General features: G+C 42.7%; 1 protein-coding gene and 1 non-coding gene across 4 annotated transcripts in view; both read left to right on the top strand.

The window, feature by feature from the left end:
* RAB27A (RAB27A, member RAS oncogene family) overlaps positions 1 to 20687 on the top strand; it is a 74022-nt gene that overhangs the window by 11075 nt on the left and 42260 nt on the right. The gene's annotated exons all lie outside the window — the stretch shown is intronic.
* Positions 14217 to 14323, top strand: LOC137208170 (U6 spliceosomal RNA). The gene has a single exon (XR_010935510.1). It is a non-coding gene; the product is annotated as a U6 spliceosomal RNA (small nuclear RNA).

Raw genomic sequence — 20687 nt, 5'->3', positions numbered from 1 at the left:
TGCTGTCTGTGGTCTCCACTCAAACCTCTTTATGCACAATCAGGAGTCCTCTGGGAATCTTGTTATAAATGCACATTCCCTAGCCATCCTCTCAGAGATCCTCATTCAGGGGCCTGGGTGGATTTTCTTCAGGTGCTCCAGGTGATCCTGCTGCCGGTGGGCATCAGACCATACTTGGAGAAGTTCTCTCCTGGATCCAATCACTCTTGCTTCAGTAGTTGGACCAGATGTCTCTCAAGGCTCCTTGGAGGTTCTGTGGTTCGCCAGTGTTTTGCTCACAGGCCTTGGGCACTGGGTGGGGGCACTGGCAGAAGAAGTATGAGCATGGGAGGTGGGAGCTTGGGAGCCTGGACAGAGAAGTCTCTCACATGCCTGGCTGTTCATGCTCTCTGCTGCCTCTTAGAGTGCCCAGGCCATGTCTTGGCTTTGAGTAACTTGTGATCCTTTCAGTTATCTACCCCAAATCGTGCAACTTTTCTCATAGCAACTTCGCCCTTGTGTTGGTGGACTGCCCTGATGTGAGCAATTTCCTTTGGCTTTTGAGGTCAGAATGGCATTTCATCTGTTTGTCGATAAGATCCCTTATTTTTCAGGCATAGAATGGACATATTTAGTGAATGAATTGTTAATCCATTAGGAGACAATGATTTGGTGCCATTATGAAGGAAAAAAGTGAGATGCAAATTAAAAAAGAATTTCATCATGTCTGATGTCCTTTTTTGCGAGTTGGAATGCTGATTTCTGTCCAGAAGTTTAGAAGCAACTACTAACATAAGTACTAACATAAGTACCCCAGGGCTTCTGTAGTAGAAAAGATGCATGGAGAAGTCAACATTGTTGAAATATTACATTTCTTTAACAAGTCTTAGTCCCTGAAACAAATTGTGTAGGAAAAGGGTGGAAGGAAATTCATGAAAGCAAACATTTCAGCTTCCTGGGATCCACTGTATATAAGGTTAATTATTTTTCCAGTAAGAAAATAACCAAGGTACAGGTTAAGTTTCTAAGGATAATTTATTTTGCCACTGATATCAGAGTTGGTAATAACAATAGGTAACTGAGTCCAGTAGCTAGAGCTATCATTTATTGAGAGCTTACTATGTGTCAGGAATTATATGAACATTCTCTCACTTAATCCTCAATAGACTTTCAAAGTAAATATTATCCTTCATTTTACAGCTGATGAAACAGGCTCAGAAGGATTAAGTAATTTAACCAGTGCTGGGACTGGGGTTTCCAAGTATGCAGGACTTTCGGTGCTAAAACGCAGTCCCAGGTAAACTGGGATGGTTGGTTTCCCTGAGTGTCACCCAGCTCACTGACCTACAGTTGATAGTTAGAAAGTAAGCCCAAAGGGTTCTGAATTGTCAGATAGATGATTCGTATATGGAAATGTGCAGATTTGCCCCACAGAGAGACCGTCAGAACATTTTGTGGTGCCCATTTTTCTCCATTTTATACATAATTCTAATCTTGGTTATTTGGTTTCCAGGTGCCTTGTCAATTAGAAGCTGCACATTGGCGGGGGAAGGGGTGACCCTAGAAAGGCACACTGACTGTTGTGGTGAGGGACAGCTGGCTAACTGACAGAGAAGGTGAGGACAGGGAGAATGAAATGTAAACTAATAAAAGACAAAATCAATACAGTGTCAGGAGGCTTTTATTATAGGGGCAAACATATCTTAATAAGAATAGCTACTTCTGAACATTTACTATGTGCCAAACACTGTTTTAAGCACTTTATAGGTATTACATAATTCAATTTTTACAAAATAATCCTGTTATTATCCTGGTTCCACAGATGAGGAAGCTGAGGCACAGAGAGGTTAAGTAACTTGCTGAAGGTCACACAGCCAGTGAGTGCTAAAGCTGAGATTCAGAGCCAGGCAGCCTGTCTCCAGGGCCCAGATCCTCAGCATCCTGTTTCCGTGTAGGCCCTAGATCCTGAGGATGTAGCACACGTCAGAGGTGTTTATTGTGATGGCCTGACTCATCCAAGAAAAAATAATTTAAGCTTGGGCATTACATTTCATTTTGTATTAATTAATTTTAAAGATTTTATCAGGGCATAGTTCTACAAGGCTTGTTAGGAGAAGGCATCCGAGCCCCCGCCCCCAGTTCATTTCCTGCTCCCCAGAGTCAACTGCTTTCAGTTCTTGCAATGAATTGACTCTTGCTGGTTGTTATATCCCCTGTCTCTAAATGACGTACTTATATTTCTATGGCCGGTTTTTCAGTTTGAGGCATTATCTGTTGATGCTTTACTATGGAAGAAGAGAATTTTAGCTTGTTTTTCCACCTATACCCCTACCACACACGTATACCATTTCCATCTCCTCCTTCTCCCAACAGGTACAACAGAGTTTTAGCTAGATTGACATGTCATGGGCTCCTTTGTATCTTTCAGCGTCCCTCCTGGGTTGGGCAGATTCTCCCGAGAAGACCATTTGAACCCACCTGCCTGTGGAGTATGCCTGCCTTCTGGAAGTCCAGTGTGTAGGTGAGGGTGGAGGTGTCTTCATACTTAGCAACTTCTCAGTGCCTCCCCCTGCCTCCACTGAAGTTGGTATGACTCAGAGACCCTCTGAGAGTCTGGTACTCGGAGTTTTACTCTCTCCAGAGAATAAACCTTCGACTACTGCCAGAGCTGGAGGAGTCACAAGGCTGGCAAGGGTGGGGCTTGGGGGTGTAAACAGACTTCCACCATTTTCAGCCCCACTTTACCCTCTCCTCTCTCTCAGAGGTGTTTGGGGCCCCAACTGCCTAAGCCTTTCTGGAGATTCTGTGATGAGTTGCTTGTTGGCTTTCTCTAACGGCAGGTAAAGAGTTTGCTTTCCTGGGTCTGCTAATCGATTACCTCTTGTTCATCTATTCGATACTTTCTAGCTTCCAACATTTTCTTCCTGTTGTTTCCACTTACGTTCTCTTTGTTTTTGTAAGTTTATGTCTATAAGCAATAAAATTCTCTTCCTTGTTATACTAGTGAGATTTGGGGAGGGAATAGAACTAAATGTATTTAGTGTTCCATCTGTATCCTGAAGCCTGAAAGACATTTGAGAAAGCTTTCAATGCAAAGTGGTCTAAAAAAAGGTTGTGTTGCTCTAAGACTTATAGTTCTATGAAAAATGGGGTCGTTGAAGTTTTACTTGCTACTGAAAGTGTCGTTCTAGGACTAAGAGCATCATTGTTACCTGGGTATCACCTGGGTGCTCCTTAGAAATGCAGAATCCTGGGCCCTACCCAGACCTATTGAATCAGAATTAGCATTTTAACAAAATCCTAAGATTCCTAAGAACCCTGAAGGCTGAGAAGTGCTAATATGAAACTTTACTCAGCTTCTACTGTAATTTAGAATAAGCTAACTGTAATGAATTTTAATCTGGGATTTAAACATTTTGGTACATTCCCTTAATAAATTATTCTCCGCATTCTAGAGGTTGCTGTGAGAAAAGAGGAGTATATAAGTTTTCCTTTATAAACCACATAAACCGAAAATTCCGTGTCATTTACCAGATGATGTCAGACTGGTTATGTTCAGTCTTTTTCAGTTGCTCACATTTCAGGTTGGTGATGGGATTGTGTAGATTGTATCGGTGGAGTCTTCAGTCACACTTTGAGTGGTCAAAGTGAGCGGGTGGCTTCCCCTAGAGGCAAAGGATAGAGTGATTCGTTTTACGCCCAGCATCTATCCCAGTGACAGGCTTGTCTTCAGCTAGTGATTTGTGGGACGGGTGAGTCAGATAAGACACAATTCCTGTCTTCAAGATATTCAGGGACTTCCCTGGCGGCCCAGTGGTTAAGACTCCGTGCTTCCACTGCAGGGGAGCACATGTTTGATCCCTGGTTGGGGAACTAAGACCCCACAGGCCGCGCAGCACGGCCAAGAAAAAAAAAAAAAAGGTATTCACCAACCAGCAAGAAATAAATTGGATAATTACCATCCAGGGTTAACCTGTTCTAGGAAGAGTGAGCACAGAGAAGGGGCATCTAATGCAGCATTACTGGCAGAAGAAGGAGCCGAAGGACTAAGTCTCTGGGTGGGTTTAGAGCAGGTGCCCTCTGGGGAGTGTATCAGAATCACCTGGAGGGCTTGTTGGCTGCCCCCATCCTTAGAATTTCTGATCCCATAGGCCTGGGGTGGACCCACGAATGTGCATTTCTAACAGTTTCCCAGATGCTGCTGATGACTGCCCTCCCACTTTGAAAATCACTGGTTTAGAGAATTAACAGCTAGTTGTGGTGGCTGGAGTCAGGAGGCAGGGATGACAAAGAAGGCAGAGGCCTAAGGAATGGGGATGCCACTGCGGAGGTGGTGGGGAGCCGTTGGCTGGCTTTACAGAGGACGGTGATGGACACCCACTTACCTTTTGGAAAGATCACTTTGGCTGAGGCGTGGAGGATGGGTCCGTGGGGGGGCCCAGTTGGGGGCCAGAAAACCGAACGTGTCGTTGATTGTAGCCATCCAATGAGAAATGATAAACACTTGGAATAAAGGCAAGAGGAGGGAGGAGCCCTAGAACTTGGTGGCGAATGGAAGTGGGAGGAGCCACTGAGGGCCAGTCAGATGTCTGGCTGGGTGTGTGTTCGGACTGTGTTACTCAAGACACAGGAGGAGAGGAGGGTCTGAAGCAGGGTCTGGAGAGGAGAGCACAGGAGGTAAGTGGAGGGCAGGACATGTTGAATTTAAGATGCCGGCAAGATACCTGGGTAGACCGCGCGGTAGAGAGTTTCCCTCGTGAGTCTGGAGGCCGGAGTGAGAGGTGTGGGAAGTCCCGTCACCTCTGCCACTTAACACTGATCTCCCGTGGTGTTTGTTTGGATCAGGCCTTGTATTTGTAAAGAAACAGTATTAATATAAACCTTCAGGGCCTTGAGAACGCAATCCCTTTAAAGATGTCTTTTCAAGAAACATCTAATTTTTTGATGGGAAAAAGAAAAAGTTGAAGTGTGAGTCTTCTAACGTTGGAAGGCGGTTAATACAGCCACCTTCTGTCTGAGAGACCAGGAGATTGGGTTTTAGTAAAAACTTGAAAGGGGCAAAGTCACTTGACTGGTTTGCAGGCCATATGACGAACAGCTGAGACTAATTAGCTGGATTGTGGGTTTTTACAGAGATGCCTGATTTTGAAAGTTGATGGAGCAAATTGCTTTTCAAAAGACTCTTTTGAAAAAATTTTACAAGTAGGCGATTCTGACTTTCACATCTTTGTATTAGACAAAAAGTAACTTTTTAGAAGAGGACATGTGATTCCAAGTTCTCTAATTGTTGAAGTATTGGGAACGCCAGTCTCTACAGTTTTAGGAAAATTAACCAGCGATTTATACTTTATCAAGGTATGCTTTTGCTTTTTTTGGTGGTGGAGAGGGAGGTAGAGTTCTGCCATGCCAATTTTCAAGTATTTAAAACACGTGCAATTTAACATAAAATGCCACTGCACATGTTAATTTTTTTTTTAAACAAAGACTTCAAGACATCTGCTAAATTTCTTGGGTTTAGTTTGAAAAGTGCATTTTCGGTTACCAGAGAGTGAGTATGAATACTAACTGCATTCTTCCTTTCTTTTCTGTACTTTAACAAAGTAACAGAGGCTTTTATTCTCAGATAATATGTTGAGTAAGAGAGCCGATTATGGAATTGAATTGCTCTAAGAGTCTCGCTCATCCTCTGAGCATTTTATCCACAACAGTTCAAGCTTATTGGGATTTTGTTTTCAATATTGTTAGTAGCTCTAGTGGAGGATTATATAAGCGTGTGTTTTAGTATAAGGTGTATTTCTTCTGTCAGTTAAATTTGCCTTCAAATTATTCATTTTGTGATGTTTGGAAACAGCATTGTGAGGAAAGGTCCATCTGTTTTAGAGGTGCTTAGTGATAGTATGCAGGAATGAAAGATCTGGGTGATGAGTATGATGGGGTATCTTATTAGACAATTCTCCCTACTTTTAGATATGTACCAGTTTGCTGGGACTGCCATAACAAAGTGTCACAGACCGTGTAGCTTAAATAACAGAAATTTCTTGTCTCAGTCCTGGAGCCTAGAAGTCTGAGATCAAGGTGTTGGCAGGGCTGGCTCCTTCTGGGGGCTCTGAAGGAAGGGTCTGTTCCAGGCCTCTCTCCTTGGCTTGTGTATGGCTGTCTTCTCCCTCTGTCTCTTCTTGTCATCTTTCTTTTCTGTGTGTCCCTGTTCAGAAATCTTATAGGGACACCAGTCACACTGGATTAGGGCCCACCCTAATGACCTCTTTTTCATTTGATACCCTCTCTAAGGACCCTCTTCCAAATCAGGTCATGTTATGAAGTACTACGAGTTAGGACTTTAACATATGAATTTTGGGAGAACACAGTTCAACTCATAACAGATAAATCTGAAAGATTTCATTACATCACACTTTGCCTCCACGTGCATGCAATAGGTATTTATTAAGCCAAGTGCCTAGACTGTGTTGGGTGTTGAGTGTGTGAAGATAAATAAGACACTGTCTCTGCCCACTAACATTGGTTTAATCATATGTATGGATCTAACTTCGTGAGTGTGCGTTCACTTATCTCTTCCATTGAGTCGGGGCCACTTTCACTGTTGGGTGTCCCTGGAGACACAATCAGCATCTTGGCACAAGGGCACCTGGAAGGGCTCCCTTGCTCCGGAACACCCTCAGGATAGGTGAGGAGAGTAGAAGGACCCCTAACATTCATCTAGTCTGACCTCCTCATTTCACAAATGAAGAAACTCGGGCTTCAAAGTGCTCAAGTCATTTGGCTGACGAGTGTCAGAGCCAAGGCAGTGTCCTGACTTCCACCCCAGTACATCATTTTGTTTTCTTGGTCACAGTTCATGCTTTCACCTAGGAGTGAACCCAAAGTCTCATCAGAAATCAGGTGAGAGGGGGACTTCCCTGGTGGTCCAGTGATTAGGGCTCTGCACTTCCACTGCAGGGGACCATCCCTGGTTGGGGAACTTAGATCCTGCATGCTACGTGGTGTGGCAAAAAAAAAAAAAAAAAAAAAAAATCCCACGAGAAAGAGACTTGATAAAAAGCCGACATTCTCTGTTGAGATTCTTCTAAGTACCAAAAAAAAAAAAAGTTTGGGGGAGGAGTGTTTATTCATGAGGGCATTTCATCCATAGAATTTCATCCATAGAATGTCCATTTTGTAGTTAATACATCCCAAAGGAGTTTGCTCCCACCTTGGTTAGTTTCTCTGTCTCTTTCCGCTTTCCCTTTTTTCTTTCCAGGCACAGTGTTCAGTGACCCAGCAGCCATTAGAGTACAAACAACATTTTTTCTTCTTTCTTGCTGCTGCTGCCGCCCACAAGACAGGAACTGTGGTAGAAAGAGAATGCTGATGCAACCTTACCGGCCAGCAGGATAGCACCATGGGAACCAGGACCTGCGCCTGTTTGGCAGGGCTGGGAGCCCAGGGCTGCCTCTGCCGCTGTTTCAGCATCTGCCCTTTCCAGTCCCTCAGTACCTGAGTGCTCACGGAGGACATGCTCCCCACTTCCCTCTGTTTCTCTTCTCTCTTTTGCTGTCATTCCCTTCTTCCTCCCTAGGAACCTGGTTGATTTATAGCTTGAGCCAGGGTGCAGCATATGTGGTAGCTGATGAGTCATGGAACAGGCCCATTAAAAACAAAAGCTGATTTTTGCAGAAGCCATCGTTCTCTGGGGCTGTCTTTGCAAGAGGACACCTTCCTGCTTTCTCCGGCGCTCCCGGTGTTGCTGTGGTGTGGCCGGGGCCCTGCCCTCTTGGCAGAGCAGAGGCTGGGTTCGGTGGGGGTTGGAGGGTAGGGAGGTGATGAGATGAGGGCGCTGCGTGAGAGGTGAGCTCGCATTGCTGCTGCTTCTCTGGAGGCAGGAGCCACTTTGCTCAGACACAGATGCAAATCATCCAAGAGCTGAGAGCATCGATTTTGTTGGGCTTCTCTTCTCCCTGATGTCGTCTGTAAAGGGGTCCTTTATTGTAAGTGCTGGATTTATCACTCAGCAAATATTGAATGGATCCTCTGCTTTCACAAGAAGGAGAGAGTCCAGACGGCTTTAAGCTGGCACCTCCGTGCGGTGGTGACTGACCCAGCCTATGGACTGTCGTTTGAAAAATTTCCTTCCTAGTGTCCTTGGATCTCTCTGGCTGAGCCTTAACATTTTGGCTCTTCACTCTAAAAGGCCATCTTATCTCTCCCATTTTCTCAGTAAATCAACTGTGTTGATGGCTTTAAAATCCGTCGTGTTAACCCTTGTTTTTCTTTTGAGCCCTGTTTCTGTTTTCCACATGCCAATTAAACACAACTCCCTGGATGTCCCCGAGACATGAGGGACATTTAATTGGTCTTGTCCCATACAGTATAACGTAGTAGTTGAGAGTGTGTCTGGGTTCAAATCTTGGCTTTGCCTTTTATTGGCTGTGTGACCTTGGAGAACTTACTTAGCCTTTCTGTGCATGAGTTTTTTCTCATCTGTAAATTAGAGAATTCATAGGGTTGTGAAGCTCTAATGAGTTAATATTTTAAAGGGCTTAGTAGTCAGTGAGTGTTACTTATAATCATCTCAAACCAGCTTTTCCTCTCTTAGTTAATGATAATACCTTTCATTCAGTTTTGGTTATCTTTAACTCCTATACCAGTCAGTTAAGAAATTATACTGATTTTCTGCCTCCTAAATCTATCTCGAATTAATCCCTTCTTCTTCATCCCACTGTCACCAACACATGTCACTCACTGTCTCTCCTCATAGCTTCCTGGTCCTCTGTGTATTCCCAGTCTCCATGTGGCTGCCAGAAAGATCTTTCTAAGACACAGACCTTGTGTTCCTCCTCTTCGTAAAAGCCTGTAGTGGCTTTCCATTGCCCAGAGGACAACACAAGACTTCCTAGTGCCGTATAAGAGTCCTTTCAGGCCCAGGTCCCAACTCTCTCCCATCTTTTCAGCCTGTTGGGACACCTCCTGTCGCCTCCCCGTGCAGCCCTATAGCGGCATGCATCTGCTGAGGTCCCCTAAGTGCATTGTAGCCTTTTCCCTCTTAGACCTTTGCAAGTGCAAATGCTCTTTCCCGACTCCCACCCTCCCATTCAGTCACCCCAGCACCTGCTCCCTTCTCATGGCTCTAAACCTGGCCTGTGTTTTGTACTTCGAATGTCAGACAGCCCTTACCTAATTCCATCAAAACTCGGTTACACCTTTCGGATTGGCATCTGTGATCATTTTGGTTGATGGTTTCCATGATGTTTAAAGGATAATGCTTATTTGACATATGAGGTGAAGTCCTTTGCCACATCATATGTGAACTGTGTAATTTTTGTTCATTCACATTTGTCACTTGCGTCTCTGTGTGTTGATGTAAGTCCTTGGCTCAGGTGCCCCTCTGTGAGGCGGCATAGTGGGCTCCCCGCCCCTCTGGCCCCCTCTGCCCCAGGCCTCCTGGCTGCCCAGCGTTGTGTGCATATTTCTGTAACGTTCTTGTTCCACTGCATTTTCATCGTTCATTTCCATGTACAGCGCTTCTATTAGACCATTGCTTTTCTAGAGCCTTGTTCTAGGTGCTTAACATAGCGATGAGCGCAGGGCCTGTTCTCAGTGCTAACTTATTACAGGCATGATGTTTGAACTGATCTGCTCATCAGCCACGACCTGAATTTCTATCATTCATACCAGGCTCTCCCTCCTCAGTGTCTTCAGGCTTTGCTGGTATATCTTTGGATCATTGGTGTAGGACAGTCCACTTGTCAAATTTTATTTAAAATTATTAACACCTTTTGGATTGATATTTATATATCATTTTGCATTTAGTTCTGGTTATATTTAAGGACATTTGGTGTATGTATATTTCTTGGGAAATACTTCCGTATCTGTCACAGCCATTCTCCACATCATCCTATCCTTTATAATTTTTCTGATTTTGCATTTGCCTTTTTTGTTTTTTTGGCGGTGCCTCATGGCATGCGGGATCTTAGTTCCCTGACCAGGGATCAAACCCGTGCTTCCTGTAGTGGAAGCACGGAGTCTTAACCACTGGACCATCAGGGAAGTCCCTGCATTTGTTTGAGCCAAGTTTTCCTTTATTTATTTATTTATATAAATTTCTTGAGCCAAGTTTTCCTTTATTTATTTATTTATATAAATTTCTTGAGCCAAGTTTTCCTTTATTTATTTATTTATATAAATTTCTTGAGCCAAGTTTTCCTTTATTTATTTATTTATATAAATTTACTTATTTATTTTCCGCTGCGTCAGGTCTTCGTTGCTGCCCGCTGGCTTTCTCTAGTTGCGGCAAGCGGGGGCTACTCTTTGTTGCGGTGCACGGGCTTCTTGTTGCGGTGGCTTCTCTTGTTGCGGAGCATGGGGTCCAGGCGCAAGGGCTTCAGTAGTTGTGGCACGTGGGCTCAGTAGTTATGGCTTGCGGGCTCTAAAGCACAAGCTCAGTAGTTGTGGTGCACAGGCTTAGTTGCTCCACAGCACGTGGGATCTTCCCGGACCAGGGATCGACCTGTGTCCCCTGCTATGGCAGGCGGATTCTTAACCACTCTGCCACCAGGGAAGTCCCCCCAATTTTTCCGTTAAAGCCACTTAAAAGTGTGTTAAAAAAAAATAGATTGCCATCTAGTCTAGTTTTTATAGTTCTGAAAAGTGTTTAAAAAGTAAAAGTGATTAAGTGTTTATAGAAATCACAGAATGAAGATAGACTGTTTTTTGTTTTGTTTTGTTTTTGTTTTTATGGTGTTAGAAAACTTACTGCTGGCAATGGCCCTGGGCCTCCTTGGAGTCAGGTGCGAAATTACAATTCTATATAGTTTTGTGATGTTTAGTTTACTTTTCTTAGGATGAAAGACTCTAGAAGTTTGTTTGAGAGCTACTTGCTGATTTCTATTTAACTGACCTTTTTCATCTAACATCCCTGGTAAAATAGGTGTATTTCATGGAGTTAAATACAGACTTTAGTATAATTGTATAGGCCAATTGAAAAACAAAAAAAAAACTTGGCAGTTTTTTCAAAAGTGCATCCTAAATAATTAGCCAGAGTTTAGAAATGTACCTTCAACTTCTTTAATTTTAAAATGAAGATGTCACCTTTTTAAAAATTTTTTTATTTTTTAAATTTATTTTGGCTGTGCTGGGTCTTTGTTGCTGTGTGGGTTTTCTCTAGTTGCGGTGAACAGGGGTTACTCTTCGTTGCGGTGCATGGGCTTCTCATTGCGGTGGCTTCTCTTGTTGCGGAGCACGGGCTCTAGGTGCGCGGGCTTCAGTAGTTGTGGTACGTGGGCTCAGTAGTTGTGGCGCATGGGCTTAGTTGCTTTGCGGCACGTGGGATCTTCCCGGACCAGTGCTTGAACCCGTGTCCCCTGCATTGGCAGGTGGATTCTTATCCACTGCACCACCAGGAAAGTCCAAGATGTCACCTTTTTTTTTTTTTTAATTTTTAAGTTTTTTGCGGTACGTGGGCCTCTCACTGTTGTGGCCTCTCCCGTTGCGGAGCACAGGCTCCAGACGTGCAGGCTCCGGACGCGCAGGCTTAGCGGCCATGGCTCACGGGCCTAGCCGCTCCACGGCATGTGGGATCTTCCCGGACTGGGGCACGAACCCGTGTCCCCAGCATCGGCAGGCAGACTCCCAAGCACTGCACCACCAGGGAAGACCCAAGATGTCACCTTTTAAAAAATGATAAGATCACATTTAAAAAAAATTTTATTGGATTATAGTTGATTTACAATGTTGTATTAGTTTCAGGTGTACAGCAAAGTGATTCAGCTATACACATATTCATTCTTTTTCAGATTATTTTCTCATATAGGTTTTCATAGAATACTGAGTAGAGTTCTCTGTGCTATACAGTAGGTCCTTGTTGGTTGTCTATCTCATATATAGTAGTGTGTGTATGTTAATCCCAAGCTCCTGATTTATCCCCCACCTTTCCGCTTTGTTAACCATAAGTTTGTTTTCGATATCTGTAAGTCTGTTTCTGTTTTGTAAATAAGTTCATTTGTATCATTTTTAAAAATTAGATTCCACATATGAGTGTTATCATATATTTGTCTTTGAATTACTCCTCTTAGTATAATAATCTCTAGGTCCATCCATGTTGCTGCAAATGGCATTATTTTGTTCTTTTTTAATGGCTGAGTAATATTCCATTGTATATGTGTACCACATCTTCTTTATCCATTCCTCTGTCGATGGATATTTAGGTTGCTTCCACATCCTGGCTATTGTAAATAGTGCTTCTATGAACATTGGGATGCCTGTATCTTTTCGAATTATGGTTTTCTCTGGATGTATGCCCAGGAGTGGGATTATTGTATCATATGGTAGTTCTATTTTTAGTTTTTTTGTTTTTTGTTTTTTGTTTTTGTGGTACGCGGGCCTCTCACTGTTGTGGCCTCTACCGTTGCGGAGCACAGGCTCCGGACACGCAGGCTCAGCGGCCATGGCTCACGAGCCCAGCTGCTCTGCGGCATGTGGGATCTTCCCAGACTGGGGCACGAACCCATGTCCTCTGCATCGGCAGGTGGACTCTCAACCACTGCGCCACCAGGGAAGCTGCTACTTTTAGTTTTTTAAGGAACCTCCATGCTGTTCTCTGTAGTGGTTGTACCAGTTGACATTCCCACCAACAGTGTAGGAGGGTTCCTTTTTCTCCACACCCTCTCCAGCATTTATTGTTTGTAGACTTTTTGATGATGGCCATTCTGACTGGTGTGAGGTGATAACCTCATTGTAGTTTTGATTTGCATTTCTCTGATAATTAGTGATGTTGAGCATCTTTTTATGTGCTTTTTAGCCATCTATATGAAAAGCACATTTTTTGACTAGTAGAGGGAGATGGCAGATTGGGTGGGATCTAGTGCATAACAAGAGAGGTATAGTAAGGCAAGAAAGATGAGGAACCTGTTTCCTACTCACTGTCACAGTCTTTTCTCCAAGTATCTGGGGAATACATTGACTTTTTTTTTTAAACCGTAGCCTTCAGGGTGAGTCACACAGCTGTGTGTGTGTATGGGCAGTGGGGTGGGATGAGGGGAGAGTATGCATGAGGGTCTTTGGACCTTTCAGCTTTTCTGTTCTCTCCTGTTCTACACTGTTGGGCTGTAGAATGCTTTCCCCCCAGGGAATCCCAGCTTTAATGTACTATTTAGGGCAAATTACTTAGAGAACTTCTCCATCTCCAGACACCAAACCCTTTGTACACTTCCTCTCAGAACCTACCTCACCTGTATCTAGGTTAGGTGTTAATCTCATGTGCTCCTTCCATTATGCCAGCCATAGGTACTAACCACACTTGGAGTCTTGCTTCTGTGGTCAGTGTTCTCCGTTAGATGGTAAATTTGGTGGGGGAGCAGGTGCTGTATCTGTCTTATTTGCATTTCTATCACCTTGCACAGTGTTTGCCTGTGGTGGGCACTCAGCTATTAAATGAATGAACAAAACAAACAGATAATAACCCCTCATTAAAACAGAACCTGTCCAGTCTTTTCTAGAGGTATAACCTCCCTTGAGGCAGCATTCCACAAATCAGATTTGTTCATCCTGTTTTAAGCAAAAGGAAATAACTATATTTTCCCCTCTATCCTCAGATTGTACAAATTAGATGATCATTGTGTCTGGTCTGGTTTAGGTTCGGAACCAAGGTTTTGAGGCATGGGCTGGCCCCTTTGGCTGGTAGTGTTGAATTGCAAAATATGTATAAACGTCACTTTTTATCTCTCTTAAGATGCTTATCATTTTTGAAATCTGTCACCCTCATTGCTAGGTTTTATAATGGGGGGAGCGCTTGAACCCCAGTACTTAAAGTCCAACATAGTACTGAAAAGAAATTCAAAAGACAACTAATGATTTTCTGATATTTCTCTAGGGAGTAAAAGACTATTTCAGTTGAAAACTTTCTGTGATAATTACTTCTGTCTCTAACTGACTGCATCTTGAGTAACGTTTTTCTTTTGGCTCCAAGCTAGAGCAACCTATGTACACGTGATGTGTTACATTTGAAGATTGGTTTTGAGTAAATCCTCTCAATTATGTGATACTTATTAGGTATTTCATTTTTTTATTCATTCAAATATTTATTAATGATTCTGAGAACTATAGCCTCCTCTCCTCAGGGATGGACATGGAAGAAACAGTGACTTTGAAAGAGAAGTCTTGGGTAGAGAGTATAGGTAAAGAGGAGAAGTCAGGAAAGTTAGAGAAAAAACTAGAAGAAAGGAAAAATAAAGATCAAAGGCAGAATAGTGCTCGCTTCGGCAGCACATATAGTAAAATTGGAACGATACAGAGAAGATTAGCATGGCCCCGGTGCAAGGATGACACGCAAATTCGTGAAGTGTTCCATATTTTTTTGTTATAAAGCAGAAACTAGCACACCATTGTAAAGCAATTATACTCCAATAAAGATGTAAAAAAAAAAAGGCAGAATAATTATAAAAGCTTGTAAATTAACAGATGGAAGGAGAAAAAAAACCCACATAATTTTCCCAATAGATTTAGGAATGTAATTTGATAAAATTGATATGCATTCATAATACTCATTCTTAGAAAACTAGTAATAGATGGTGCACTTCCTTAACCTGATAAGAGTGTGTACCAAAAACCTAAAGCAAATGTTATTCATCACAGTGAAACGTTAGAATCAAGACAAGATTTTTATTCAGTACTTTTGGAGGTCCTAACTGGTACAGTAAGACAAGGAATATAAATAAAAGATATAAAGATTAGAAAAGAAATATATAGAATGTATATATGTGTGTGTGTGTATATATATATATACTACATATATATTATATATATTTAAAAGATGTCACTTATAGTAGTCACAAAAATATAAAGTACCAGTAAATCTAAAAATGTACAAGGTCTTTATGAAGAGAATTTACTTTGACAACATTTTTAAAGGCGTTAAAGAAGACATAAATAAAGGTAGAGATTATACATTACATGGATAGATTCAATATCATGAATATGTCAGTCTTCTCAATTTGATCTATAGATTTAATGTACTCCAAATCAAAATTTCCTTATGGTTTTTGAGGAACTTAGATGGAAGTGTGAAAGGTCAAGGATGTCCACAGTGAGGTAGAGGGGCCTGGTCCTTCCAGATATAAACAATAAATATAAGGCTGTATTATAAAGCCATAGTAGTAGTTAAGACCATATGACATTGGCCCAGGGATAATGAAAATGACCAAAGGAACAGAAGAGAGAGCCATGAAACAGATCTAATCAGATATGGTGACTCACTAGGGAAAGCATAATTTTTCTCAATAAATGGTACTATGATAATTAGGTGTCCTTCTGGGGAAACTAATGAAATTGGATTCCTACATACACCTTAAAAATTCCCACTGGATTGAAGACTTAATGTGAAAGGCAAAATCTTTTAGAAAATAATGTAGAAGAATATCTTTATTACTTTAGGTAAAGAAGGATTTCTTTCATGATATGAAAAGAACTATCTATAAAAGTTTGATAGATATGACTACTGGAAGATTGAGCCATTAAAAAAGTGAAAAGACAAACAGCTAGGTCCTACTCTGTAGCACAGGGAACTATATTCAATATCCTGAGATAAACCATAATGGAAAAGAATATAAAAAAGACTCTTTCGTGCTCTCTCTCTCTCTCTCTCTCTCTACATAAACTGAGTCACTTTGCTGTACAGCAGAAATTAACACAAGATTGCAAATCCAACTATACTTCAATTAAGAAAAAAAAAGTGAAAAGACAAACCACAAACAGGAAGAAGATATTTGCAACCTCTGTAACTGACAAAGGACGAGTCGCCAGAATATATGAAGAACTCCTTCATAAGACAGGAAAAGACAACCCAATAGAAGAAAAGAAAAAGACAACCCAATAGAAGAAAAAGACATAAGAAAAAGACATAAGAATGTCTTTAAGAAAAAGTCCATAAGAAAAAGACAACCCAATAGAAGAAAAAGGGAAAGGACATGACTATGCTCTTCCACAAGAAGAAATCAAATGGCCAACAAATTAAAAAAAAAAAAAAAGGAATTGAATGGCTCAACCACATTAGCAATAAAAGAAATGCTAATTTAGATTACAGTGTGTTACCATTTTGAGAAGTCTGACAATAAAATGTTGGTGAAGATGTGAAGTTGGGAGAGTACAACAATTATGCTGGACAACAATTTGGCATTGTCTTGTACTGAATATTATTGAACGCGCACATACCTATGCCCCAGGAATGTCACTCTTTGGTATCTACCCTTCTCCCCTGGTATGTTCTGAATTGGTTCAGATGTGTTGAGACAGTAAACGCTTCTTCTCTCAGGGTTGTTGGGCAGGGCCTGGCATTGCTGGAATGCCCAGATCTGTGGCCTTCGATTATGAGCATTTGACCCAGTTCGTCAAACAAATAGCATGAAAAGGGTTGCCAAACAATTTCCTGGAGAAGCTCTTGCTGGCATGCATCAGGAGACGGTGCACGTGCATATTTATAGAAGTGTTGTTTTATTTTAAATGAGAACAAAAACATGGGGGACATGGTCTAGTTAGCTAATTCTCTTCTGAAAACCCACAGCCATTAAGTAATTAGAAAAGAGTATGGGCTTGTCATTTCTTAATATCAGCAGTAAAAGTGGTAATTATTTCAAGCCGAGTGAGAGAGGCAGAGAATGAGGCTGAAGGAAAATGATATACCCCTGGCCATTATGTATTTTTATTAACATGTAGTCAGATGGGTGGGATATAGGGTGATGTTTTGAATCTGAATTGGTGCCCTAATAAAGGCTCCCCAAAGGAGAGAACAGTCTAGAGGCAAGGAGATATCCAGCTGTCCTCCTTGACATTTCCCTTTTACTTACTGTCAGATACTAGAGGCATGATGTCTACAAATGAAGTTTCATCACAACAGCAGGGACTTCCCATCATGTCCCATGTAATTTAGTTTGAGTGAGAACACCCTGCTGTGATCCTTGGTCTTGTGTGTTCCCTCTTCTGTGGTTTGTACAGTCATGGCCTTCTTTTTGGACCTTTCACTCTTGGCCCCTCTGCCTCTGTCCCAAGGACAGAGATAAATGTGGGACCATAGTGAAAGGGGATGGTTTTCAAGCACTTCTCTGTCATGTGGCTTTGTTGACCCCTAACTCTCAGTCTGTCCCAATCCAATCTCATCATCTTTTCCCTCCAAAAATCTGGTGGCCACCCACAAGAAACTTCTGCCCACTTCAGCTCTCTCCCTTCCCAAACTTCAAATATCCTGTTTCTGTCAGCAGCCCCATTTTGCTGTCTTGGTCACCCAGTTTCATTCCTGGTAGTACTTTCTCTTTGTTGCTTCCTCCTCTACCCAGTGAGGCACTGCATTTTATTATTATTATTTTTTTTATACTATAACCATTTTATTTACCATCAAGAATCCACAAAATCAATGCAGATGTCTCTTGGATCTTTTCCATCTCATGCTCATGTCTAGGGCTCTCGTCTTTAAGGAGTGAGAGGTGACACGAGGGACAGCTGCCACCATGACCCCATTTAAACGTCTCATGGCTAAACTCTTCAAATGTAGAATGTTTGTGTAGGGAAGAGACCATTGAGTTCAGCCCTCTTATTTCATATTTGAGGAAACAAGGCCTGGAGAAGGGGTGGTGACCCATGCTGGATCACACACAGATGGTAGCAGAGCTGAAACGAGTACCCAGCACACCGACGGGTTCGTTGTCCAGCCTTCTTCAGCTTGCCACATTGCCTCATAAGCATTCCTTTGAATTTATAGCCAGTTTTATAGTTATTTGTGGATTTGTCTTATGTTTCTCTGACTGTAAATTTTGAGGGAAAGAACTATATCGTATTTACATTCGTAGCCTTTGAAGTAGTTAACAGGGCTTCTCAATACTTGTTAAATTGCAGTCAGAACATGTTCTTGCACCAAACATTCCATCTTTCCTACTCACCACCACTGAGCTAAATCCCTTCCGGCTTTGAAGGTGTTCAGCTAAGGCCCTGGTTTCTGCTTGAAGCCTTGGTCAGATTGTGCCCTGTTTCTGACCTCTTGTGGTCTTTAATCCTCCCAGTGATCTTGCTAGATAAACACTCCCATATTGAGGAAACAGGCTGGGAGAGGTTACGTGACTTGCCCAAGATCACACAGCTAGGAAGTACGTTGCAGAATCCAGGTGTTCTGACATCAAGCCCATTTCACCTTTTTTTTTTCTTTTTTTTTTTTGGTGGTACGCGGGCCTCTCACTGTCATGGCCTCTCCTGTTGCGGAGCACAGGCTCCGGATGCGCAGGCTCAGCGGCCATGGCTCACTGGCCTAGCTGTTCCGCGGCATGTGGGATCTTCCCGGACTGGGGCACGAACCGTGTCCCCTGCATTGGCAGGCGGACTCTCAACCACTGCGCCACCAGGGAAGCCCCCCATTTCACTTTTGATATCCTGGGCTGGGTGACATTTTGCTTCCTGATTATCTTGTCTTATTTGTCCTTTGTTGGAAGTGAGTTCATTTTATTTGCTCATCCCAATTACCAAGTTCTTGAGGGTTCTCATATTTCTCTTGTGCCATTTGTAGTTGCCAACACAGTACTGGGCACATAGAAACTGCTTATCAAATACTGTTGAGTTGAATGCAAATATAATTTAATTTACCAAAAAAGAGCAGCTAGGGACTTCCCTGGTGGCTCAGTGGTCAAGAATCCGCCTGCCAATGCAGGGGACACAGGTTCGAACCCTGGTCTGGGAAGATCCCATATGCTGCAGAGCAACTAAGCCCGTGCGCCACAGCTACTGAGCCTGCGCTCTGGAGCCCGCAAGCCACAACTACTGAGCCCTCGTGCCACAACTACTGAAGCCCGTGAGCCTATTGCCCATGCTCCGCAACAAAGAGAGGACACTGCAATGAGGAACCCACACATTGCAATGGAGAGTAGCCCCTGCTCGCCAAAACTAGAGAAAGCCTGCGTGCAGCAACGAAGACCCAACACAGCCATAAATAAATAAATAAATAAACTTATTAAAAAAAAAAAAAAGAGCCGCTATCAGTGGAGCTCCAAGACACCTTATGAGTCATTCCTGAATGAAATCAGCAGGGAACAGAGGGAAACAGAGGAAGGAAAAGGCTGTCAGAGAAAGCCAGATGGTAGACACAATTAGCAATTGAGTGACAGCTGGTCTGTTTTAAGTCCAGCGGTGAGGTGTGGAGGGGAAGCGACACACAAGAAGAACAGTCCCGGCAATACGCAAGTTTACTGGGGAGCTGAGGAATGGGAGAGGAGTACTCAGAAGTAGTGTAATACCCGTCCAAGTTAACCAAGATAAAGCACTCATACATATTGAGGAAACATTGGTTAAAGGAATATCCAGAGCATGATGTGGCCTAGGAGGACTGGTTTCCAGGCTGAGAGTGGAATGGGTAGAGAAACTTTTGGCTTAGTTCGTGATCATACTGTTAATTACTGAGACTGTGAGAAGAGGAACATAAGTAGGTGAGGATGTTGCCATTGAAACAACTTCCCTTCCCCTTTCTCTACTACGGCGATCAGTAGGGTCTCAGTCCTGAGACCTGATGGTCAGAAGTGAAGGGAACTCAAATGATTGCACGTGGCCTCTGTGCACAGAGGTGTGTTGTGATGGCCAACTCCATGGCTTTTCCGATACTGCTTCATTTCACTTTCTTCTCTGTGTATTTGCCCTATAAATTAGTGAGGTGCTTTAGAAATTCCAGTACTTTGGTAACTAAACTATATTCCCGATTCTGCCTTTTTCCCAAAATGGTCATGAAAATCCACTGACAGACCTCATGCCCCAGATTTTGGTTTGGAAAATCACACTGCATCTCCTGAGTAAATAAACATTTTGCATCTTAACAAAATGTAAAACCTCTTGCACTAGAATGTATGTGGTAAATGTCCAGTTTCCTAATAGAAGCTTGTTCTCTTGCTGATTCATAGTTTCCTTGCTAACACAGAATCTTTATTTTGTGTTATATAAATCCACTTCTTACCCATCCCCCCCCCAAAAAAAAGGAAATAGGAGCTTGGTTCCCATAGGTGTCCTTATCCCAGGCTTGGCTGATGACAAAGACAGGTATGGCTTTGGGAACCAAGTTCTAACCTGGATGCTTGACTTTTCCATTTGCCCAGGGCAGCTGGAGGAAACTTAGTGAAGGAACCTGTTTAGGTTGATTAGGGAGCCTTTGAAATTGGATAGGTTAAGCAGGGGAGAGCAAGTAGATGGAATAAATTGCCCTGACTTAGAAAGGAAGAATCTCTCTGGCTTTTGATAAAGTAACAACTACCTGGGTCTTTTCTAGGTGTTGTTCCTACTGGCTCTGATGAGCAACTGGTCTTCCCAGTCTGCATGGCTAGCTGTCCTCCTGAATTCCTCAAATCCACAAGCCATCTCTCCCCTTTTTGATCTGCTCCTTACTTTTTTGGTGTTTGACTTTGATGTGACTTTGTCCACCTGTCTGGGACCTCCATTTGAATCTCCCCCTTCTGGCCTGAAGTTGGTTCTATGCCATCTTCATATGAGGCTGCCTGCTCTGGTAGGGAACACTAGGGATTGCTCTGTTCCCATCTTCCCCATGCCCTTTCCTCCTTCCCTGGAACTTTCTAATGGTTCTAAGTAGCAGTCCTTTCTTTTTTTTTTTTTAAATTAAATTAATTAATTTATTTATTGGCTGCTTTGGGTCTTCATTGCTGCGTGTGGGCTTTCTCTAGTTGCGGTGAGCGGGGGCTACTCTTTGT

This window comes from Pseudorca crassidens, chromosome 1 (assembly GCF_039906515.1).
Source record: "Pseudorca crassidens isolate mPseCra1 chromosome 1, mPseCra1.hap1, whole genome shotgun sequence".
Taxonomy (NCBI): Eukaryota; Metazoa; Chordata; class Mammalia; order Artiodactyla; family Delphinidae; genus Pseudorca; species Pseudorca crassidens.
This window is presented reverse-complemented; position numbering and strand designations above follow the sequence as displayed.